We start from the raw sequence: 26,084 nt of genomic DNA on the forward strand, positions 1-26,084 counted from the left end.
GAATCTTTAATGACCAATCTGCGTAAACAGCAGCTACTAAATAACATTTTAATGCCCTGATGATCTTTTAATTCAATAGACAAATGATGAGACAATTTTAACTAGCATCGTAGCATTAGTGCAGCAGGGAATGCGCACTGGGAAGAGCAAACAGAATAAAGAAAGCACAAAGGATGAACAATATCTGATACTACTTAGGCACTCTGATCTGCTTCCCAGAAATCAGATATCCAACATTTGTCCCAGTTCAGAATGCCTGTATATTTTAGCAGAATCGTGGTAAGGTGGTACTTTAATCATGATGAACACTGGGTCAAGGTTTTAGAGCCACGTTTCCACTAATGCTAAAGGATACAACATGATTAAAGCAGAGCATTGAAAAAATCTCTTGGCACGCTCAGAATGAAAACTGAGACGTGAGGGCACAGTCTGGTAATATCACAACTGTGTCAGGAAGGGCTGTGCAAATGAGGAGTAATGGAGCAAGGTCGTGATGATCGGCACAGTCCTTTACAGCTCCTAGTGCCTCTGCCACAAGGACTGGGTTAGTTGTCAGTCAAGCAGTGAAATAAACTCTTTAGGAAAAAGGTGTGGTTGAGGCCACAATGAAAGCAAGGCACTGTGCTTACAGTGTGTTGCAGTGTCTTTAAAGAAATGCCGACCATTCACCTGGAGTTCCTGAGCCAAGAGTACACCTAATGTCTGCATTTAATCTGCTTATGTGCTTATGGAGACTGCATGTGAAATAAGCAGACTGCAGGTGCAAGTGCTTTGTCAACCCACGCTTCTGAAACCTGGCTGCATCTCTTTTCTCTTTAAAATCCATTATGGTCTGATCCTACTGAAGATGTCTGCTACCTACGGGGTCACTTGGGTTGGATCAGATATGAGAAAACACTTCCAATACATATTGAGTTCAAAACTCTCCTGTTACCTGCTGTACACTGAGGCCTCTCAGCTCAGGCTACTCCTTTCTTCTTCCCAGTCCTGCTCCCCCTCTCCAAACTCTTTGATTCCCATTAGACTTCTTGGTGCCCAGCAGAGCGGTTTCATGGGCTGGTGCTGCACTTGGGTCTGGTGCTTGATCAAATGCTGTGACCCAGCCTCATGATCTCTATGTCTTCTGCAAATAAGCCATGCCTTTATCTGAGCTCAGGAAAGCCCACGAACTTGGGAGGTCCAAAGGCAGCATCTACCCTGTACTCAAATAGAGAAATTCCCAGTGGTTTATACAAGCCCTTACAGATATACAAAGGGTTCTGTCCTGGCTTTTGTTTCATTTGAACACATTCTTCCTTTCCCAAGGAACATGCAAACAGTTTTCCAATGTAAACTGTTCTCCTAAAAATGTTAATCACTGATAGAACTTTTCTCACCTGAAAAGCTGCAGCCCATTTGATGTCTCAAATGAAAAATATCAGCATTTGGGCTGACCAGCATCTGAGAAAGCTTATTCCATTGCATGAAGGACAAGCACTGTTGTCTATCTGTTGGGTAGCAGAACTTTTATTTCTCCACTTGCACTTGGAGGTAGTTTGAGACAAATGAAAAGGGCTGTTCAGAAGTGCAAATGCCTGCCATGACAAACCGACTTATGGGAGCACTAACAGAGGGCCTAAAGAGATGCATCTCCCATTCCTAAGAAGTGGTAGGCTCTTCTTGAGTGGCTACTGATACAGTGTAGCCAAGGAGAATCTGTGTCAGACATACCAGTGTGTTCAATGGACCTGCCAGAGAGCCTCCCTGAGGGAGGCCAGGGCAAGGGCAAGCACATGGCTGAATCGGAGCAGCATTAATCTTGGAATTGTCAGTGCAGTAGTCTTGTGTTACACACAGCAGCTCCTGCTTTGATATGTTTGGATTTGTTTTTGGCTTAATACCCTGATATATTTTATGTATCCTTCACCTCTTCACTTGAGGCTGATTTATACTACCCATCCCAATAACTAAAGCAAGAAGACAAAGAAGGTTCTAGATTGATGAAAAATACACTTTCAGGCTTTTCAACGCAGCTTTTCCTTAGGTGAGCCTCTCCCTAAGCTGTCCACATTGCTCCCATCTGGCTTAGGATGCCAGCATCCAACTGGATCTCCCAGCTGCAGGGTGCTTGTGCTCCAGGTAAATGAGCTGGCCTGTCCCAAAGCATAGACAGTGGTGAGAAATTTCTTTTCAACATTCAGCTAAGTGGGTTTCCACAAATAGATAAGCTGTTCTTTTACTTTTCCTGAAGGTTTTTCTTTCCTTTTTGTGGCTGCTGATCCATTCTATGTTAGTTTTTATGGGTGCATAAATGCCTCTTCTTTGAAGGCTTGCCAGTTCACTATTAAATGGCTCCATCAAGACTAAGCAAAATTCCCTCTCTGCAGAATAAGGACTGACAAAGCCTTGTGCCCCAGACAACATGCAAAGGGAAGGTCATCCTGTACTTAAGCCAAGTGTGCTGTGACATCTCTCTATGGCCATGCCTATGCCTTATCTGCACTGCTGGAGGTGGCATACCTCTGTGCCAGCAGCCGAGGCAGCTACAGTGCCTGTCCTGGGGGCTTCTTATCTCCAGCTTACATTTCCTCATTGCCCTCAGGATGTATTTCTGAAGCCTAATTTTTTCTACTTATCAGATGACAGCCCACCTGGAACAGAAGAGCTTGTTGATTCCGTAATGCAAGTGCAAAAGCAGCTGAATGATTGGCAGTCCTTTCCTACCTCTTGATTTACTGAGTTTGTATCTGACAAATTCATGCTGCAACATCTTCCTTTGCACTGGTTTCTTCTTCAGTTTTTGCAGTTACTGAAGCTCTGGGACAAAGCAAAGGTGCTTTCCATGCTCTTTGCACTGCAGCTCAGAGATGGACCATCTTTCCATACCCTGCAAGATAGGGTTATTTATGGATTGAGGGACTCCATCTGCAGTTAGCAAAAATTTCCCATCTCCAAACTTGTGGTTCCAGGTCTTATTTCTTCTTGATTGAAAATGAGAACATCACTCACCTCCTCTTTAAGATTGATGTGCTTATCAATCACAAATGATTATGAACAGCAGATCTGGACAATGAGGTTCTCCCACTGAGATCAACACCTTGCCCACCTTGTCCTTATCTTTTTGTTATGAGATAAATACAAGACAATAGATAGGACTTTTCTATCTCCCCAAGCTCCATTGCCAGTTCTGGGTACAATCTCATCTCTTACACAAAGCTTACACTACACTTGTCTAGCTATCTCTAGAGGCTGAATCCCTCCAGATTGTCCATTTCCTTCCCACCCTGCCTTTTCCCATTCTCCAGGTCTCCAGGTGCTGCTCTGTGTTTTGACATCTACCTTTAGCTGGGGATCTTCAATAGTCTCTGATGGGCAACACAAACAACTGGCTCTGAATTCTCTCTCTCCCCCATATTAATCCACATGTGTATAGATATGTTCTTACTTACATCCTGGCCTCTGGAAAGATTCATTTCCTAAAGCTATTCAGTCTGCCAAAAATCATCCCCAAATTTAAGTGCTGCTGCTTAAATTGTTTTGTTATTCATCAAAGGCTACTTATGACAGCGCATGATAGAAGAAAATTATGTGTTACATTCAAAATTATCATGTAAAACCCTCTGCAAACCATCATGTGGATGTTTTTCAAACTGCTGGCAGACCCCACCAGAACAGCTGTCTATCGACAAATCCCCCACCAGCAGAGCAACAGAGCAACATCTAGGGGCCACTACACCATGTGCTCTCTGTGAATTCTGCTGCTGGGAATGCTGTACTATTTCTATTTCTAAATATAAAAAGCATTCTAAGAGGACATAAGCTCATTTTACCTGGCCATATGTACACACAACCAGTATGCACAAAGAAGAATGGAGGACTGGCAGTCAGCACAAGACGACGCTATGATTTAATTTTGTCAGAAGCTGTCCAGTCTGCTGACTGCAGTACAGAGAGCAGGGAACTTTCTGGACCTCATGTGTGACAGAACTATCATAAAGGACAAGCACTGAAAGTGAAATGCTCTGGGAGCCTGATCAAACCAAAGGCAACATGAATAGCCATCTCTTTCACTTCCATCAGCGTTTGAATTGAAGTTTTCATTATGGGATGCTTTACATATCTTCAAACAAACATAGCAATACTTCTTGGATGTTAATTTCACTCAAAATTTATGGGAGTTATAAAGTTTAGCAATTTTTTAAGAACCCGTAAATCATATTTTAGTTAGAAATTGTAGGCAATAACAAGAAATGGATACATTAGGTCAAACATCACCAAGATGATAGAAAAGGTCACTTTGTTCATAGAATCAGAGAATTGTTTGAGTTGGAAGGGACCTTTAAAGGCCATCTGGTACAAGTCCCTGGCAATGAACAGGGCTGAACTACAGCTCCATCAGGTGCTCAGAATCCGTCTAGCCTGACCCTGGGTGTCTCCAGGGACGGGGCATCCACACCTCTCTAGGTAACCTGTGCCAGTGCCTCACCACCATTATTGTAAAAAACTTCTTATACCCAATATAAATCCTTACTTTTTGTTGTTGTTGTTGGTTTGTTTGCTATATAGATCTAAAGCTCTTAAAGCAAATTCCTGATTCTCTTTCCATTCCTCCTGAAACCCATAGCAGGCAGGGATGCTGGACCTGCACTCACATGCCTATCACAGGGATGCTGGGCATCACAACTCCCCCTGCAGCACCTTCCAAGGTCCAGGTCTCTCCTGGGAACTGATGTCAAAGCAGAAAGTTCTCCTGTTTCTCGCTCTGCCAAGGTGAGTTGATCTCTGATGTAACAGTAGCTAGCTAGAGAAAAAGCACACTTACATTTTTAATGACTGTATGTGGCCAGGAGTTTGGATTTTGGAGCTCAGTTCTCATTTTCCAAAAAGCCATATGTTTTTTTCTGCACTCTAAGCAGCCTTATTTAATATGGAAAGTAGAATATCCTTTAAAACAGAAACCAGCTGTGCAGTTTATGGGTATCATCACATGGCTCTGCTTTTTGTTTCTTTACTTAACCGGAGTTTGGGGTTTCTAAGTTGCCAAGCTGCTAACACTAGTAAATGGAGTTTATTAGAGACAGTGTTTGTTGAACAATAACATTTTATATAGTCTGTCACTGTCTAGTACCTTAGATGAGTTACACATTTCTGGTCTCTATTTTTGCCTTGATTGTTTTGGCACTTCAGATTCTGTTTTCAGCTGTGCTCACCGAAAAGCAAAATGAAAGTCCAGCCCTTGCGTTTAGAGCCATTCCCAATAGTCACCCAAACGTCCGAAGAGAATCAGGCCTGCAAGGGTTAATCCTGCAGCTCCTTTTGGCTGAGCTCAGCCAGCAGGAAGGGATTGGATGGCAGAAGAAATACCTCCCCAGGAGATCTCTTCCAGGAGAGGGGCCCCTTTGCCCAGTTGTAAAAGATAATGGGTCCATCAAAAGGCTGTGGGCTGGGGCGGGTGGGAAGGCTGGGAGAGGTGGGGACTGTCCCCACTGCTGCTGTCCCCTCCAGAGCCCTCCCAAACTCTGTGAGGCTGCAGCGTGTGGCCAGCATGCAGAACAGGGTTACACAAAGTTCCTCCCGCTCAGGAATTATGGCTTCTTTGACTACTGCTAACTCAGCTCTAAAGGAGGTGATTTATCTTCATGGTTCATAAAAATACTTCTGGAGACATTTCCCTTTTCCCGTGCCCTTCGGAATAAGCAGACTGCAGCATGTCTCAGATTTAAAAACAAATATGGCCTGAAAAATTATATCTTTGGATTTCCCCCGCTCATACCTTCTACTACACAATGGCTTCACTCCCAGCTTTGAATTAGACAAGTCCTATGTTAGCAATATACTTCACATAGGGACTGAGAGCAAGGCATAAATAATCCCAGTGAATGGGCTCAGTAGATATCTGTTTGCCAAGGGTAAGCTGTCGCTAAAAGGTAATTTTGGTTCCCAATTTTTAAGAGGCCCTTACCAACAATAACAATTTAAAAAGTATTACAGCTTTAGTTTCTCTGAATTATCTTTAAAGAAATAGAAAAATTACTTGCACTGAGAAGAAGTTGTGACATCCGATGAAGTCTGCTGAACTGATCAGTGTGTGTATTTTACCCCATGTACCCTAATCATGGTCTGTGCAGGGATTGGAGTTGGTCACTCTGTTAAAGGAGCTCCAGATCTTTGTGCAGGAGGGGAGAGCGCATCCTTGGGTGCTCTGTTGCTTTTCTACACTGTTGTTTAGTACAGAATTCGCGGGTCAGGAATCCATCATTGTTCAGGCACAGCAACAAAAGGGATGTCTCTGTCCTAAAGTTATGGGAGAGTTTATTTATTTTTCTGGAAAGTCAGAATACATTTCTGATCCTTCCAAAAACAGATATGCCTAACACCATGCTGTGCATGGTCCAGTGAGATCCATAAAGACAGTAAGCATACAAGAAGTGGAACATATAAACACACTTTTGCAAGTCTTAGGAATGAGGAATAGCAAATGTATACCCCTGAGTTTCAGCAATCAGATAGCATAGATATTAGTAATGTGCAATACCCTGTGCAGTGCGTGGAAATCCACAAAAATGTGGACCACTGGAGATGAGTTCCTGCAGACAGAATTCCCATGCTCTCAGAGGTATATCCATCGATATCTACACACAAATCAACTGCAACAATAAGAATTTGTTTGGCACAGGCTTCCAGCAACTAATGGATAACACAGACCACAGCACTTCTCTGGCCTTTTGTTTGCCCTGGAATGTTGCTGTCACTGGAGACATCCACAGCAGAAACGTACCCTGGGGCTAAACTGGGAGGGTAGCTACAGCTAGCCCATCTTTGTCTATAGAAACCTTCCAGCCACATAAATGTGTTTTACAGATGTCCAGTGGTAATTCACTCAGCTCAGAAGAATACACTTCACAGCACAAAGAGGGATGCTGGGTTTAATGCGCAGCCAGCAAGCTGCATGTCACCACCACCTGCAGCTACAGCAGACGCTGGAGAGCATTTTATAGCCAAGGGGCCTGATCCACTCCTATTGGCACAAGGTGGTGCCAGCTCCCTGTTCCCATGGAGCTGAACATCAAGGGGTGACCCTGCCTTCCATCCTGCACTGCAGGTGCTGCTGCTGAAGCCGTTGCCCCTTCCATTCTGCTTTGAAGCAAACAGAGTGAAAGTGGCTTGGACTAGAATGTTCCTAGCAAAGAATATGGGGAAAAAAATAGATATAACCATATTGGGAACTAGAGAAACCAATCTCCTGCTTTGTTCCACTGCATCTAGTTCAACTCTAGTTGACACATACATTTGAGCCTTGCTCTTCTTCCAGTGCAAGCATTTGTATCCTCAATCTGGCACTGAATGTGGAAAAGGAAACTACTAGTCCTTTTCCTGAAAGTTAATTACTGCTGGTTAAATCCCAGGTAAACTGGAGATCTCTCAAGTGGCCATCACTACATCTAAGGCCAAGTTTCTACAGGTGTCCATGCAGTTACAGTCAACTTGAACTTCTATGAACTTTGTGTCATCACATCATGTAGTGATTTAAAAAAATACATATAAATATAAAACAGTATTAAGGAAGCCATTAATTTCTTGTCAATTTCCCAAAAACATTGAATCTAATTTGTGAAAACATCCTTAATACCAGTTGGAGCAAAAGAGGTATTTCAGATACATGCTGAGAAGTTAGATAAGTATCTTAACTTCCCCTCAGTTGCTGATGTGGTTGACAAATTTTCCTTGTAAAGGACCAAGAGACATCTGATGGGGAGAAAAGATGACCTATTTTAAGGTTGAAAAAAATCACTGAGCCTGCCATAGCAGACAAGAGCACTCAGAGCTCAGCTGCTCCCCACTGGAAGGACAGATCGGACCCCAAGTTCTGCTTAATAAAGGAGTTGGCTTACAGCATTCACCCTTCAGCAGCTGAGCCAAAATCCTCTGCAGGAAAGAGATACCAACAAACAACAGTTTAAAAAGGAAAAGGGAACAGCTTAATGGGCAAAACTTGCTGTGCCAGGGCATGCCCCCATGCTCACCCACCAGAGCTCTGCCATTGTATCCAGCAGGGTTGGTCCCCCACCCACAGTCACAGGGTGGGACACACAACCACGGCAGCCTAAAGGGCTCCAAAAATGTTCCAGTATTGGCAGCTCTCATTTCCTTTACCCGTTCCTATTCAAAACATCTCTGAGAAAGATTTCCCAGCCTCAGGCTGGTTTGCATCACCCCCTGCAGCACCAGATATTGCACTGAGTGCCTCTTTGGTGATACAGGTAATGCACCCTTGGCTACTCGTCATTTTTCACAGCAGTAACACACTTAGGACCAGCAGACTTATTTATTTATTTTTATAAAGAGCCTTGAAGGTCATGTTTAAACCCAAAATGAACCCAACCGTGAAGATTAAAAATTGCATACTGGAAATGAGATGCAAAGGTTTTTAGGGAAGCATGAACACATTGCAAAGGTTGAAGTTATGGGCAAGAACAGCAATGAAGTCACATGTTAACAGCACAGTTCTGGTAACACTGCAGGAATCATTCGTTTAGAATGGAGTTTATTTCAACCTTATGTGAAAAGGTTCAGCAGCAGAGTAACTGCAGCCATACATTTCTGAAAGAGCTACAAGAGTTTCTTTGTGAATCTTGTCTGTAGGAGAGCTCTTAGAGCTGCTATCTGGCTGAATAAATTCATTGCACACACCGTGCCTGGCACAGGCACATGAGGCAGACCTGAATGAGGGTATTGGAGCAGTCAGGTTTCTGTCTTGACGCACGTCTCAATTAGCTACAAACCTTGATGCACTGCAATCAGTAATTGTAGGTGGTGGAAAGCTCAAGCAGCACAACAGTAATCTGCTGTTTTGCTTTGCAGGATACCATAGAAACACCATTAGTGCTTGCAAAACAGTATTAGAATCGTTGTTTGGACATCATTCATCAGAGGTGGCTTTAAACTTCTGCTGAACACCTGACAGTATTTTACTTAGAGGAGGCTGGGAATCTGCCAGCAAAACATCTACACTGCAAAATGTAAGCTCAACAACAACAAAATCTTTGGGAGAACATATTGATGCTGATGTGACTTAGATCAGGAAAGGTTTCTTAGCTCCTGGCCGGTATTCCACAGCAAAAAGCCGGGAGAGACTCACCGCAGAGCAAGGAACTTCCTACTCATCGGGCAGCTCCTCAGGAACGTGGGAGAACCAAACTCAAGATCCTGCACTGTGACTCAGAGCAAGCTGCACCTCCCCATCCCACGCAGCTGGCCCTGCCCTCAGGCCCTCCCTTGCTCCTCAATAGGCTTTTTAGTCTTTTTGTTTTCTGCAGAATCTTCTGGGAGGCCTTGACTTTGTATTGAATCAGAACAGAAAAAAAAAAAAGTCCAAGGAGTAGAAAATCTTTGTGCATAGATTGCATGTTTCTCTCCCTCCTCTCCACACTAGCTTCTTTTTCCTTAAGCCATTGATTCACTAAGTGGAGTCCGCAAAGAACATCACTCCTCCTCACAGCTCAGCTGCAGTCATTGTGCATCTCAACCAGATCCATGCTCTAGAGCAACTGCTCCATTCTCAGTTCTACATTCACTCACCATCTTAGGACTGTTAGAATTATTAATGTTGGAAAAGACTACTAAGATTATCTAGTCCAACCATCAGTGTCAGATCCACTTTCTTCCACCCCAGCCTTCCTGGAGGAATGGCTCAAAGCTGCTCAGGGTACACTGCCTGCAGCCTTCTCATCAGCCAGCCCTGACTGGGTCACTCTGCACATTTGCAGCCCCTGGCTCGGTACTCTGTCAGCAGCTTGGCACACAGACCCAAACCTCCTCCTGTTTATCACTGTTGTTGCCAAGATACACTTCAGACATGCCTGGCTTCTCCTCCGTAGAGCAGGGCATGACCAGACGTCACAGCCATAGAAAGACAGGCGTGGGGGAGGCAGGAGAGGACTTGTTGCACATCAACGAAGGGAAAAACGTTGTAATTCTTTAAAAATCCCTTTGGAGGACTCTGCATAATTCCTTTAGGCACAAAACCAGCATCAGACCTTGTCATTTCTTACCTGCTGAAAAGATCATGGAAGGATAAAATATAACTGAGAAGAGGAATCAGATTCTAGTAGCATTGTCACCTTTCACTTAATTCTCCACTTGAAGTTCAACAATAAACTAACAACATTTGCAGGAAATGTACCTTTACAGCTGCAGCATCCACAGGTATGCGGCGTCTAGACCTGTAAGAGTACCTTGGCTTTGTGGATTGCCTTAGGAGCTGAAGTACTGCAAAGTACTTGTGGCCCTGCGTTGGTAATAATAGAGAGCCATGGTTGTTTTAGAAAGCTCAAACAAAACATTAAAGAAAAAAAAATATTAATACACCTCACTGGCTGTTTCCCCCTCAGCAAGTGGATTTTGATCTCTAGGAAGTTTTATCCATTTCAGAGGCTGTTTCAGCTCAAGTCCTTGGCTCTGCTAATGTTTCATCGGCATGTGCAGTTACAGCACTTGTAGACATGATTGATGGAGCTTTCCACTTGCTCAGTTCCACAAGGAGCCCAGACTCAGAGGAGGGTATTAGCTCAGATGCCTGAACCACACACCACCTAAATCTGGTGCTCTGTTGCCATTTGTGCACTATTTCAGGACAGTATTTTGCCTCAGATCCTACTAGCCACTCCTTAGATCCACTGAGATTTGCTCCTCTATGGATGGAAGGGCAGCAGCATTAAACCAACCACAGCAGCACACAGCCTTCTGCCACTGCTTTCACCACATGCCTACACCAAGCATGCCATCTATCACACTTCCATGTGTTGGAGGGGGCAACACGTGTCTTGAGCCTCTTGCAAGGGAAGATTTATCCATGTGGATGGGTAAATAAAACAGCCTTGACTGAGACCACATCACAGTGTTTAACTGGAGCGCGGGCTGAGCACTCACGGCTGCTACACCCATCCATGGTGTGTTTCATAGTGAGGGCCAGCAAGCATATTGTGACCCTCTCATGCTCACTGTGCAGATGGACAGGATCTTGCCTTACACACAGCCATGGAAATTTTTTTTTATTCTGCAAGTTTCTCTTCTGAAAATACAGCAAGATTTTTTCTTCCTTCCTGTGAAAAACCCAGTGCCTCTTCTTCAGAGACCGCAAAAACTTTCTTGGTAAGTCCCCATATCCATACACGAATTTTATTGCACTACTCCTGACATAAGGAATGAAAACGGGCGATGGTAAGATATCCACATGTTTTCTTTTGCTGACTCAGAAACTGGAGAAGAACAAGCAGCAGCAGCAGACAGCACAACCATATAATGCTGGAATTCAGTTGTGTGGCTCGCACAAAGAATCTCCAAGGCAGGCCATAACTCTTGCTGTTTACATTGCATCACAGAAACAGCTGGAAAAACTGTAAACTCCTTCGTTTTGCTAACTGTATAGGATGCTAGTTGTTTCACTCGAGAGTATTACACAACAGTGGCAAAGATTCTCTTTTTTTTTTTTTTTTGGAGGGGGGAAAAGAGGTGGAGGAAACTTTTTTTGTTGTTGCGACTGCTGCAAAGGTTCAGACTTGTTTTTTTTTTTTAAAAAAAAAAAAAAAACAAAAACCAACTCTGATGACTGCCAACTATAATTGCCAAAAATGTGCTTTCAGTTATTAAAGTCCTAATGAAGTAAGTAGGGGAAAGGACAGTTTTTTATTTTTTGCTTATGACCAAAAAAAAAAAAAAAAGAAAAAAAAAAAAAGAGAAGAAGAAAAGCCATAATCAGTCCAACTAGAGCTTAGGGTGCAGATAAGAGACCTACTGGTCAAAGCCTTAGGGCCATCAGTGCTGCAGTGTCAGCCAAGCCATTTTTTCCTAAGGATATGTCTCTACCTGCTAATAGCAGTAGCGAGGTATTGCCCCAGCTCCAGAGAGCAGAGCCATTTTTCTGACGCCACCAATTGCCTCCTGACACACTGGGAGAGATTGGAGCATGGAAAGGAGAAAGCAGTGAGAACGCAGGTGAGGAACAGCCACATTTTCTCATTTCCTGACCACAAATCATTCCCAGCAGCTTCAGTGAAAGTAGTTACCCCTTTTCCTGTGTGACTAACCCAGCCACAGCTCAAATCAAAAGGCACCTGGACTAGACAGCAAATCCTAAATCTCTACAGCCAGGGAGCCCCCATGAAGAAATAGGATGTAGTCTTTCCCTTAGCATCTATAGTACTTGTGCAGCATTAGGACTAGGGGGTGAGAAATGCTGCTGAATGTCTTTGCATGGAAATAACACTGTTCCAGAGATTGCATTACCTTTTAAGAGTCAAGAAAGTGACTAGGATTGTTTTTTTTTTTTTTTTTTTTTTTTTTTTTTTTTGGTACCATCTCAATTTCCATATAGTTCATCATGACCTATCATTTGCCTGATCCAAACATTCACTTCTCTGAAAACCCTAATCCATTACCTCCTGCATACAGATCCTTTGTAATGCCCTCATGTGTACTACAATGCTTTGCTAAACTTTGATGTTCTAGAAAGACCACGAGGCTCTGAAAATTGGGATTCACAAACACCCACTTGGCTTGGTGCAGCATGAGCTCCTGTTCCAGCATCTGAATCTAATAATGCCATGCCAACATTTGCAAAAGGCAGCAGGGTGATTCCTCTATTTTGGGTGGCCAGGAGCACTACTTGAAGCCAAGGCAGGCTGGAAACATGCAGTGTTACATGCAGCTGCTCTGCCAGAGGGATGTCATGCACCCTGCCATCATCCATGTGCCTCCATCCTAGGGATGCTCAACGCAGTTAACACTGAAATTGATTCTGAAGAAAAAGACATTGAGCCTTGGGCAATGCTGCCCCAAAGAGGCAACACTCTGTGTGTGTGTCTGCGGTGATTTTTTTTTAAAACCCTGTGCACATATTATTCTTGAAAAGACTATTGTATATTTCCAAATGGTGGTTCACGTGTCTGAGCCATAGGCTAAGAACACATGCTTGCAGTACAGCAGGCTTTGAGTTTAGCTAGCTGTGTTCGCACCCTGGCTGCTGGCTCCCAGGTGAAGCAATAGCTCCAGCAGGAATAGAATCTTGTTTGCATGTACATCTAGGTTGAACAGCAGTATCAAAGACATGAAAAAACACATAATCACACTAATCCTTTAAACAGAGCATTCAGCATCCCTTGCACTAAAAGCAAACCCTGAAGATTCAGACAAGAAATCATAGATGACTATTTCTCTCCTAGCTGAGAAGATGCCCTTGCTGAGCTCTAGGCTGGCATCAGATATGTTGCCTCAGACCAGGATAGGGTCTGTTTATAAAGTTCATAATGAGCAGGAGTAGGTAATGTTCCAATTTTGGGATAAACAGCTGCAAACAAAACAAAAATCAGTTTTGTTTTGTTCTTGACTAATATGTATTTTCTGAGAGCGTGGGGCTTGTTCCTGTTGTTGCAGCTGGAAATTTCAATGCAGCTGCAAGGTAAAAAAAAAAAAAAAACAAAAAACAAACAAAAAAAAAAACCAAAAAAACAACTGGAATTGTACAAGCAATTAGCCCATGGTAATGTCTAATCACTGCTGGCATCTAGAAAATATGAAGCAGCAGGGATGGTTAACATTGAAAGCCAACTACTGCACAGATGCAGGAACTTTGTTCAGGAAGTTTTGCTTGGCATATTGATGTGAGTTGTAAAAATTGGCTCAAAACACAGTGAAATAAAGGCCACAGATCTGTGGAAGTATCATGGCTAATCACATCAGCATTTGAGTACAGCTTCAAGGAAACCTATTCCCAAGGATCAAATGTTCCTAATGGTCATCAGTCTCCATCACATCAGTTAATAAGTTATTCCCAGCTTTTGTGAATAAACCTTAACTTTGTGCTCTTCTGAGCCATGAAGATTGCAGGTGTGACCCTGCATTTGTCCCTTCCAGGGACAGATCTCTTTGCATGGGCTCTAAGGCAGCCTTCAAGGTAGATGAATTTCCACACCATGACAGAGGCCACTCTGACCCATGGGCACACGCCCTGTGGTGACGCTGACTGGGAGAACCAAACATCCCTACATTTACAAACGTGGCAGAAGGCCAATTTGTTTTCACTCATTCAGTGTTTCATGACTGCTGTGTGATCTCCCAGTGAGCAGTGGGGTCGGTGCTGAGCTCACCACAAGAAAGAGCACTCCTCGGTGCATGAGGATGCTGCTATTGTTTTTCCTCATATAGTGACTGCTGTGGTTTATTGCCGTCTCCAGAAACGCGTCTCCTGGAAGATGGGCTACAGGATTCAGAGATGCAGCAGTTGATGCCTTATTTCTCAAAATTAACTATTAGCTTGACTGCTATAAAATGTTGGCAGAAATAAGGATTTTCTAATTACAGACCCAGAAAACCATGCATTAAAGTTCTATTGTCACCTAACACACACAGAGCACAAGGAAGATCTGTATAGCTCTGACGGTTGCACAAGAACCATCTTTGAGAAGAGGGACTTATCAGTCCTTCCCTCTTGTGACCCAACCCAACACCAGTACCCATCTATGTCAGGGCATATTATCTTACATATCACACTAAATCCATTCTGGCTTTGTTACTGTTCTTTAAAAGCCTTTCCTGCATTGAGTTAAACCAGTATAGGCTGTTGAAGTCAGTGGGAGTGCAATAACACACCTTCACCAGCTGCTAACCCCACATTTTCAGCTGAAGCAAGAAAAACAAGTATCACACAAAGCTACTTAGAATTATACTAGCAAACAGAAGAACAGTTAAACACATTCCATAAATCTCCTACCTGCTACAGCCACCTTGGTCAAAGCAAACTGAATACACTGTCTGATTGCTGATGGCAGGAAAGCATTTGGTGCAAGCTGTCCAAAGTGTATCTCCTTCCTCATCACGTGGAACCATAGCAGGACCATGCAGGGCCTGTATCAACCCTCAAAAGTAGAATGAAGATAGGGCCAGCAAACAAAAGAGACTCAGCTCTTAGGGCTTTTAAAGAGCTCTGTGCGAATTCCTAATGCTCTGCCACAGGTGACTGAGCTTCAGGCTTCTCCCCAGCTGTATTGTTCATCAGGCACAGGAGTACATCATTTGAGCAGGTGCAACATCTCAGTAATTGGGTTCAGTAGACACATTCACTTTGTTTTCTAGTTACAGGTTTATTTTTCTCCATCGACTCTCATAGGTTTTGTGATCTGTAAAGCTGAAAGTGGTATTTAACTCATGTATATTATGTGTCCATTAGACAAAATAGATTGGTAGTAGGTGGACAGTTAGACTAGATGATCTTAGAGGTCTTTTCCAACCTTAATGTTTCTACGATATATGATTCTATGAAAAAACCTGGAGAAGCATCTTGCAAAAATTGCATAAAGGATCACTGTGTATATAGTATTAACTTTCTTTAATCCACAGCTGGGCATGTTTTCAAGGTAGAGCAAAGGAGGTGAAGACTTAAGTACTTTTAACATAATCCACTAACATCACGTAAATCATGGAGTTAAAAACCAACTCCCACAAAACACCAACCTGAAAATGTACATGGGTAAATCTGGTGGTTCTACAGATCTGATGGAATTTTGCTGAGCAAGTCAAATATGCAGGTTCAAGGTTGGCTGAGCATCAGTATTATGTTCAAGTCTAGCCCTACCATCGTATATTTAATCTTCAGTAATTAAACTTCTAAATGAATCCATTTCACAAAACCCACCGTGCATACAGTGAATCGGTGAGTAAATGTTTGTAACTCCCCTGTTTGACCCCAGGTTGGGCTGGAGTGCAATGGCCTATGGAAGAGATTAAGAGGTAACTGTCAAAATAAAAGCAAAAGTACAAGAAACGATACAAAGAACTCTCTTGGCTCAACATTTTCAAGTTTTTCCCTGTTACTAAAAAATATTTTTTAGTACACAGAAACCATTCCTTAGGTCTGTGAGAACAGCAATGCAGTGCCTCCGACAGTGCTGGTGTTTGTCTTCTGAAGGATGCAGAAAAGCAGGAGGTGCTTTTTTAGTGAGCTGAACCCCAGGGAAATGCTTGTTCAGTCCATTCTCAGAAAGCTTGTTCTTTGCAATAAGAATAGGACAGAAGAAACCTTGGGAAGAAAATACTAGGCACCAAAAGGCTATTCAGTAATGAGGGAAGACAGCGAGAATGACTGGGTAGGGACTGAAGCCAGAGAAATTCAGATGAGAAATAAGGTATCGCATGTTCAGAGTGAGAAGGATTAACCTTTGAAATGAAATACTCGATGAAGTGATGGATCATCTGTCTCTTGGTATCTTTAAACCCAGACTGAATGCCTTCCTGGAAGGCATGTGCAAGCCAAATTTGGATTTCTTGCTTTATGGTGGGATAAATGGATGAAGTTATACATCCTGAGACACAAGGAGGTTAGTTTGAGTAATCCAGTTGTCCCATCTAGTTTTTAAACTCTCCTAATGTGTGGCTCAATGAAACATGATGCAATGCAGAAATGCCCTCAGGTCTTTGGATTACATTTGCTATGGGTCACTGTAGATTGTCCCTTGCACAACAGGCAGTCCTACTAATCTCGATGGCATTGCTTGCAAAAGAAGTTGCTGTGCCACATAGACAATTATGGTTCCATCTGGACATATGAGATCATAAAAATTACTCGATTCTCATCTCTGCAGGACAAAAAGAGCTAATGAATTGCATTGGTCATCAAAACTTAGTCCTGTTGTCCTTACTTTCTGGGCTATCAGGCTCAGAAATACTTAGAGCAGAATATTAACAGTCTTGTTTTAAACACATCATTTTTAACAGGGAAAAGATTCTGTCCCCCACTCCTTATAAAGCATGTCTTGAACCCATCAGACACCTAAGCCTCATTGATCTCAAGGAGTCACATACCTGTCAACTCCCCCACAATCTTCCCTACCAGCTGCACAGGTGCTAACAACTTCCTTTAGACATCCCTACTAAGAAACAAATTCATCTAGAACGACAACATAGGAACTTCCAGGACTTCAAGCAAAGTTCAGACTTCAGTAAGAGAATAACAAGGAATGTGAGGCTGGCAGCATGCCCCGAGTGTCAGACTTCTAGTCTGGCCCAGGAGCAGAAGGGGTAATGCTTCCATCAGCGATGAAGAATGGCAAACCCAGAAATTCTTCCTCAAATGCCCAGAAAATCAGCAACACGTGGCAAACAAGTCCACACAGTGCTACCCTTCTGTTTCACCTCAGTTTTTATCCATTCCATGTGTTGCTTTCTTGCCATTTAGAAGCTTAGTTCTCATTTATCAGCATTTTCACATTTCACTTCTGGGCTCTGCAATCCATACATTAACCATCCTTTTTATCTCGCTGTTTGAACTGTGCTCTGCAGCTCTGTTTCAGTTTTACTATTCATTCATCAGCATGAAGTTAAACAATTACTAAACGACTTGGGTAGCTGGCAAGCAGCGAGGAAGCAAGATCCATTTCTGCCCAGAGGGAAGAAAGATTTTATACAATAGCATGGCCTTTGTTTTGCATCTCGTGGGCGATGCTATTGATGTGAAGGTTATATCACGTTATGTGCCAAACCGCTTGAGCTAGTTTCAGATTGCAGTTCCCCTTGGGGTATTTCCACTTGATATATAAGAAGATAACCAGATCTGCTCTCTGTCCACTCCTAGCCTGGACAGTGCTTAGTCAGCTCCCCCACTCTTGGCAAGACAAAGCGAGAAAGTGGAGCTGCACTACCCCAGTTATTACCGCTTTATCAATGATCATTCCTCTAAATGCTTTGGAGCACATCACAAAGCAATGAGCAAATTGCGTGTTCTCCTGTGGTGAACAGAAAGCAGTTATGTGACCATAAAATACAATACCCCATATGTGTCAACTTTTTCTGCTTGTGTCTGCAGAACAGTAATACTTTGTTTCAGCTTTAATTTTTGACCACAAAACTGTTTATTTTCTTGCTGCGAAGAAATAGATTTCGAGTGCACGGCAGAGATGCAATTCTGCTTCCCATGCATTGGGAACATCAAGATTTGGAGAGCTGATCTGTGACACTTTCTATTATTTTGGTTTTTTTACAATACATCAGTTAGTATTCCTCACTACCAGGATATACAATATAGGTAATGGCAACTTTTGCTTTGTTTTGTAGACCTTGATATATTTTTTTTTCCCCTGAACCTTTTTTTCATATTGTAATTGCTGTGTTGCTTTGTTCTTTCACTGTGGTATGGTGAAATATTGAAGAGATTTTTGCAGAGTTTAATGGAATAACTGCCACTGGCTTGCTTGGAGTGAACTATCACTCCAGAAATGAAGCACGAAGAGAAACCACTCAGCTAAGGGCACTCTACGGCTCCAAAGAGCTGCATTGCAGGAGATGGGATGTGTTTTCCAGCCTGGGGACGCTGTCCAGACCATGTACTTGCAAGGAGATGGGAATGGGGTTGAGATTTTTGCTGATTTAACCCTCTCAAGCTGTTTAAAAATAACATTTCCTGTACTTAAAACATATCTCTGCTAATCCAGTGTCCCTTGGTCTTTTATCACATTTTTTCTTTTTTTGGGTTAATGAGGTCTGGAGGCATGTAGCTGCTGTAGCCAAAAGCTTTGGGCTTAAGGGTCTGGACCTTGGGGCCCCTCTGTCCAGGAAAGATGCCAGATATGGGACTTTGCCTTGAAGGGTGTACAGAGATGGTTACAGGATCAATAACCAGAAGAGGTTTCTCCAGCACAAGGGAATGGGCCAAGGTTAAGCAGTGCTGGAAACAGCCAGCACATTCAGTCAGGGTCTGCTGGCAGTCTTAATGTCAAACAAACATCATGAGCACCAGGGCAGTGAGTCTGTAAAGGTCTTATTCTAGTGCCCTGAGTCTGGAAACTTAATAGGTCGTTTGGAGACTACAAAGGGAAATGCCTTAAAACTTGAAGCCGTTACTAAAGGGCTGAACTAAAAACCTCCCAAAAGAGCCTGAGAGCACTGACAAATCCATCATCTGAATACTGTGGGCTGGGCTTCTTAATGGTCAAAAGCAAAACCTCCTCTTTCATTTGAAAAATATGCATGCAAGTACTCATCTCAGAACAGGAGGCTCAGGTTCAGCTCCTATTTCTGCTCATTACAGGCTTTATTTTTTTGCTCCATCCTGCTGGAACTGCTTAATTTGTCTGAACAGTGAAGCATTCACCGGATTAGAGCGCCTGCCAGCATAATCTGGTAGTCAGGACAACAGCAGGGAGATGGAAACCCCCATGCAGGTCTCCAAACCAAGTACAACAAGGCCTCTTGCATTTCAGAGAAGCATCGTAGCTCTTTCTGAGCCCAAAAACCATCCCAACCAAGTGCTTCCCACCATCCCATTATTGAACCTGGCACATTTCCATCAATCAGCCTCACGCAAAGAAACTCCAGTGTAGGGGGACATTTCTCACTGGCTCTAATCAAAATCAGCAGAAAGGGAATGGTGATTTCATCCCATTACAAGTGTGAATTCAAAGGCACCTTTCACTTTGAGTGTCTGCTAGAAGTAGATGTGGCCAACATTTGTTAGCAGTTAGACTGTGTTGCTTATCAGTAAATACAACAAAATAGATTCATTCTGTTTTCTTGCCTCACCTAATACAAATCTATTGTTTATTTTGATTTGAGAAAAGAAACAGTAGAGAAAAGTTCACTAAAAAGTTCGCTGACATTTTTTGCAGAAATATTTTCCACTGGAGGTCAGCTACATATTTCCAGCAGTAATTCAATAACCCAAGTCCATCATATTGAAAATCCCTCTGGACTCTTAACAAACTAGGCAGACATTCATAGGTCATTTTAGAAACACTTTGAAGACGACTCCAGAATCCACTCTGCACTATAGATCCTTGTTGGACAAATTGTCCCTGAATCTATTTATATTTGTTTTGTATTGTTATGAGAAAGCATTGGCTTATCCCATTAGAAGGGTCTAGCACTGGTCACACAACTGCGCTGAAGTCTGGCAATACTGATAGAGAAAATGAAGGAATAGACAGGAAGACATCGAGGAAAGATTTCTTTACTCAAGTTTTTTAGCAGAACTATGCAGTTTAAAATCACTCAGAAAGTGAACGAGATACTAACAGTGCTTAACTGAGCCCCACTGCTTGTCCTCCCTGAAATTATGATCTATTCATTTTTTTTCAGTGTTTTTTGACTCAACATGCTCAACATTTTTTTTGACTCAACATTTTGTGGTGGATTTCCTTCTTTTTTATTAAAAACAATATAAAGGAAACTCAGGCTTTCTCAAAAACCTGATGTACTCAAACCTAAAACAAAGCCTCGCTCAAGGCTGGATTTGCCAACCTAGAGATTACCTGGGCAACAGGTAGGCAGAAGCTGGAGTCGATCTGTGCTTTCCACCAAGCAGCCCTATGCCATGGAATGCTTCTTGCTGTGTCGACCAGGCAGAGCATCCCAGGTCACTGAGCCACGAAGGGCAGCACAAAGTCCAGCTCCAGCCTTGTACTCTGTGACATGGAAAGAGCATGAGTGAGGAAAACCCTGATCTAACCCATTTTGTTTTTCAATCAGAGGACTCATGCAGGAGTCAAGCTCCTGCCAAGGCCAAAAAGGAGAGGAGCAGTTTTCCTCCTCCCTCATACCTGCACCATGAGTAAGAGTCACAGTTAATATTCTTTGTCTGCTCCTGGAGCAGCACACACATCTAATATATTGTTTCCTAGACCAGAGGAGACCCTATAAAATGAGCATTTCCTCTAAAAACAGCTCTTTGCATGGCTCCGGATAATACGCAGCTGATGTGAGATGGTCTGGCTGCAGAGCTTGGCTGGAATAACACTAACAAACCCAGAGCCCAGGCATCCTCCTGCTGCCCCAGGAAAGCTGTCAGCAGCCAGAGGAAAATCCGACACCTTCAGCTGCTGCTTGACGAGTGTGTGGTGGTCTGTCTGTCCATCTGCCCATCTGTCCATCCATCCACACATCCAGCAGTCCCTGCCCGGTGAGGAGATCCATGCAGGGTGCATCGCGGTGTCTCTGCTCAGTAGGCAAGGACAAATTGGGTTTCTCCAGAGGAAAAACTGGAAGTGTTTGTGTCCCTGGACACTGTCTGGAAGCGCGTGGGTGTTTCTGCAGGCTCTGGGAGCCCGGCCCCACAAAATACTTAGGCACATGTGTAACTAGAAGTGACGTCCAACAGAGTGCTGCAGACACAGGCGCTTCCAGTTCCAGCAGGATCCAAGCAGTTTCCAGGATCCCAACTTTCCAAGAAGTTTTAACTTGCTGGTTGTTTTTTGTTGTTTGTTTGTTTGTTTGTTTTGTCCAAGACTCCTTTCTGCCTGCCCATGCAGCAGCTGGATTGGACTCCCTGTGGGGCATGGCAGGTCTTACCGTTAATGAAGAAATACATCCACAAAACAAGGTACAAGAATTTGCACTGCTGAACACTGCACAGTTATTAATGCAAAAAAACAGAATTAATTCCTCTCCAAAAAGTTGGGAGGAAAGCAACAACAATGATGGGTACCATCTCATACCACAGCTGTTTTACAGCAATTCCACTTTACATTCCCTGGCCAGCAGAGCTCCTGAGTAATGACATAGCCAGATCACACACACAAGCAGAAAAGCCTCAAATGTGAATAAATATCAGTTTTCCAATTCTGAAAGGAATTTAATCATGCAAACTTTCTACCATATTCGAGAGAGCCAAAAAGCAGTGATAGCCCTGAGCTCATCTTTGTGGTGCTTTCTCCTGCACCAAAGGAACCTGAGCTGTTGACCTGAGGGAAACCTGACCGTGGGGCACAGCTCCTGAAGACCTGGGGGGAAAACCCCTTACCAAGATCTGAGGGGAAACTTCTTTATAGAGGAGAAATCAATTACAATCCTGATACAAGAAATATTGTTTCCTAACAGACACCTAACAGTATCCAGCACTGCAAACGCTGTCTGCTAATCATCTTATTCAAAAACACAGTGTTTCTCAGCATATAAAACATTAAATTGCAACAATGACTCATATTTGAGCTGCAAAGTTAGGCATGCATGTTTTCCAAATGTGCCAAGTAGGCAAAACACCAGCTAGCCTTGGTGTGTAGTCAGAAGAACGTGCTTACACCACACGCTGAAGGAAACATGAAAGCTGAACTATTTTTTTGTGTGTGCCCTAATATTTTCTCATTTAATGTATACTAAAATGAAAGAGTGTGTGAAAAAGCCTCAATGATTTATCCGTAGAGTGAATTTACCAACCATCTGAGAAGATGCTGGGAATCTGGAAGAGAACACAGCAAACCTTTGCTAACCTATATTTCTTTTTCCTGTTTTAAAATGTAGACGATGCCTAAATAAATGACAAATTGAATCAGACAAGTATTAAAGTGAAACCATGGAAGATCTCCCATTTTATTGTGAAAGTCATAATAAGAGGAGCTGCACAGAAATGGTTGGTGATCTGCACTGACTTAAACTTTGTGCAAGTGGTTTCCATGCAGATTAACAGTCAACACAAAGGTTGTGAGAACCCCTCTTCTCATCCACAGCATTAATCATTATCTGCAAAATTTTTGAGCTGGGCACATTAAAACTTTCCTTGCTGGATCTGTATTTTTGTTTGTGTAGGACAGCATTTACTGCATTCATTCAACTATATCACATCTGATAAACATACTTTTCCATCATACCTTCTGGGCCCTCCTTAAAGAAACTACTGAATCAATGCCCAGACCTGTGAGCCATAAAGCACTGCGAGAAAGCTGGTGGGGAAAGGGCAGTAGGAAAAGAATTTACAGCAGCTGAAGCCTGTGGCAGATCAGTGACTGCATTACCGGGGTGTGACATAAACAGAAAAGGTATTTCCAGTCTTGGATTATATGGCAAAAGATGGGAGATTTGATTTATGAAGGGAGAATAAAAGGGTAATGCCTCCGGTTACATACAATTGCAAGGGCTTAAGTAATGAGCTCAGGTTAGAAATGCACATGAGGATCCAAACTTCCAAAGAGTTGCTTTATAAAGAGCAGTTTGCACATTTGTTGCCATACAGTCTGTGATGGCCTGCAGAACAGCAATAGAGTCTGCCACTTCAGGCAGGTGTTAGCCAGTGGTGGATCTGCGCCCACCTGCCAGCTGCCTGTTTTGAGAGGTTCTGCTCCTGTCAAGCATGATGAGGTGGTGCTGCTGTTATTTATCTTGGCTTAGCAAAGCCAGTTTGGGGTTTTCCTGCCTCTCCATCGCTCATCGTTGTCAGAGAATCTTCACTGGTTAGCCCAACTGATGTCTGTTAACCTGACTCAAATCCAGAGGCACCAGTGCAATCTACAGGTTTGGATAAAGAAGCCTTGCAAGGCTTCTCAACACACTGTGACCAGCACCATAGAAAAGATGTGGCAGGAGCCTTGTGAAGATAATATCCAGGCTTCTGGCTGCAAAAGGCTCACAGAGAAAGACCAAGGAAGAGGATGGTGGTCAAAACCTCCTCGACTACATTTCTGCATAAGGAGGCAGGAGCATGAGACAGGCCCATAGTAAGGTATGTGGGATCCATGCACAAAAACTCATTGGCCTGAGCCATTCAGTACTGTGAGTATCTTCACTGCTGGGATCTGGTCTGAAGCCTGCCTCTAGGCTTCAGGCTGTCAGACTCCACTTAAAAAATGTGTTTGATTCTCACTTTGTAGATGTAGCATCTGTCCCGCTCGTTCTACTGGGAGGAGAGAGGGAGTTGTGTAATTAAGTGCAAATAGGGTTCTCATGATGCAATACAGACTCATATAATACTTCCCAGGTGCCACTGTCTCAAACGACTTGGCAGGAGTTTCCCAATTGCGAGGCTCGGCTTAAGAATAGCAGCAAACTTGTGTGGTCCTGCAGAAGTGCTCCTTACGTGCGGTGCTCCGATACCGCGCTTGGGAACAGCTGTGCAAGTCCATGCGTATGGCTGGGATGGTGCTTGGAAGGGAAGTTTGGGTTTTTTCTTGTGCCTTCCTCTCCCCATCTTCCCTTACAGCCAACCTTCACTGAAAAACCAAATTCTGTAAGTTTATTGCAGGGTGGTAGTGCTGTCAAGATGCTGCAAGCGGCTGGTTGGTGTGGTGTTCAAAAAACAGCCTAGGACTTAAAAAGACCAACAAGAAAACAATTAAAAAAAAAGAACATCCACCCAACAACAGTAGAAAAAAATCAATGCAACAATTTTATATAAGTAATTCTTACAGGAAGCAAAGTGTGGAGGAGTACAGTAAGTCGCATCCAAATACAGGATGGCGATTTAGGAGAGCTGACTGGTTTTCCAGTTGCAGACATGCAAGAAAATGGGGAGAGCACTGGCACCAGTGCTGTGAGATGAGGGATGTGGCTCCTGAGCCTGAGAGACTCTGCAGGGCCATGCTGTGATTTTCATCTCCCTCAGCACTGACATTCCCTCTCTACCGTGACCATGCTAGTTGGAATAGCCTTATTTTTCCTGCAAATTCTCTGCTGACAGATATTAGCTGCTTACCACAATCTTTGCCTTTTGGCTGGATCCCAGAAGCATTTAAACTTTTGGCAATGGGAATAGAGATAGGTGCTATTTTATTTATTTATTTTAATAAGTAAAAGTATGAGCCAATATTTTTTCTCCAAAATGAAGGTTCATCCCATCCACTCATGTTCTCACTGCTGCTGCTCCTGTCTCAGGCATGGCAGGTGGCACGATAAATGGATAATATGCTGCACAATCTGACATGGAGATTTATCAATCAAAACAAGCCCTGCTTTTTTTGCTCAACAGGAAAGTTCAATCGCTCTCCTCTGGTGGAATCAGTCAACACATAATGCTTTCAGCCCGAGATAATGTTAGACTGCAGATTTGGATCTGCTCTCTTGCTGCTTCAGGGCTATTTATATCTTTGTGCCTTGAGGGCTTACTAATTAGCAGCCTTCTTCCACACCCTTTGATATCATTAACGTAATCTCAGTGTAAGCGACTGCTCTCTGATGATATCTCTGGAGGAGTGGAGAACAGCTGGAACCATTCTATATAGCAGAGCTGGAACACTTCTCCCAGAGCAGCAGTTGAAAGACTGCAATAATTTTGCCCGTGCAAGCAAAGCCAGCAAAGCACCCTGCCTTACTCAGAGTGGCTGTGGCCGATGGGCTATCACAGAATCATTAAGGTTGGAAAGGACATTAAGATCATCTAGAAAGACTATCACGCTATGGCAGATGTAATCTCAAATTGAGTCCAGAACTGGGAGGTACTGAGGAGGTTAGTGTGGGTTTTTCAGGCCATTGCCAACATTACCAGGTAAGTGCCTTTCTATATAATTATTCTTCTCTTGCCCTCCCTTACCTGCTTGTCTTGTTGGTTCTTTTATAGTCAAAAGACCCATAGTGCGTTAGAGGCAAAGTAACAACAAAATCAGGAGGTGAAAATCGGGAATTTGAGACAGCAGCTGAGAGCTCAGCTGGAATTGTTCAGCATTTCCCACACTGTTCAACCCTGTGGGACCCAGATTCTCACTGAGGAGAGCTGAGGACAAACCTAACACTGCTGAAATCTCAGCTCAGGTAGTTTCTAATAATGCAGTGGATAAGGTTTATTTAAACCATAATTGCTTGCATTTTTTTCCATATTACTCGCTCTGCTGTTCCATAACATTAGTTAATTTAAAGGCCTGTCATTAACTTAGCAACTCACCCTGCAAAGAACAAAACCGTAAATGGGAGAAAGTTTTTTCCGTGTTACAAATGTACTTCAGACCAGAGCAACACTGCTGCCTTCTGATAGCAGCTCCTCCTCAATAAATGAGCCCTTGTAGGAAAACATGTGGTTTCCAATAGCTGCTTTGATATCTGCCATTAATTCCCCACTCTTGCTTGCGTGGTCTCTTAGCAACTTCCTGCCCTTTGCTCCTTTTTATTCTTGTTCCTGTTCAAGCACTTCCTTTTGTTGCGAGTCTCTTGCTCCTCTTTAGACCGCTTTAGAGAAAGATAATAAAATCCTTGTGCAGATAGAAAGAACCAGCTACAAATGGCTGTGCGAGTGTATTTATGTTTATAGCACGAAGAAAGGGAACAGGCTGTCCTGGGTTCTGGTTTCCAACTGCAGTGTAAATCCGTCAGCAAATATGTTACAACCCTGGAGAAGGGAGCAGAAACATAATAGCAGGCACTGCAGG

Source organism: Tetrao urogallus (assembly GCF_951394365.1).
Source record: "Tetrao urogallus genome assembly, chromosome: 10".
NCBI classification, from domain to species: Eukaryota; Metazoa; Chordata; class Aves; order Galliformes; family Phasianidae; genus Tetrao; species Tetrao urogallus.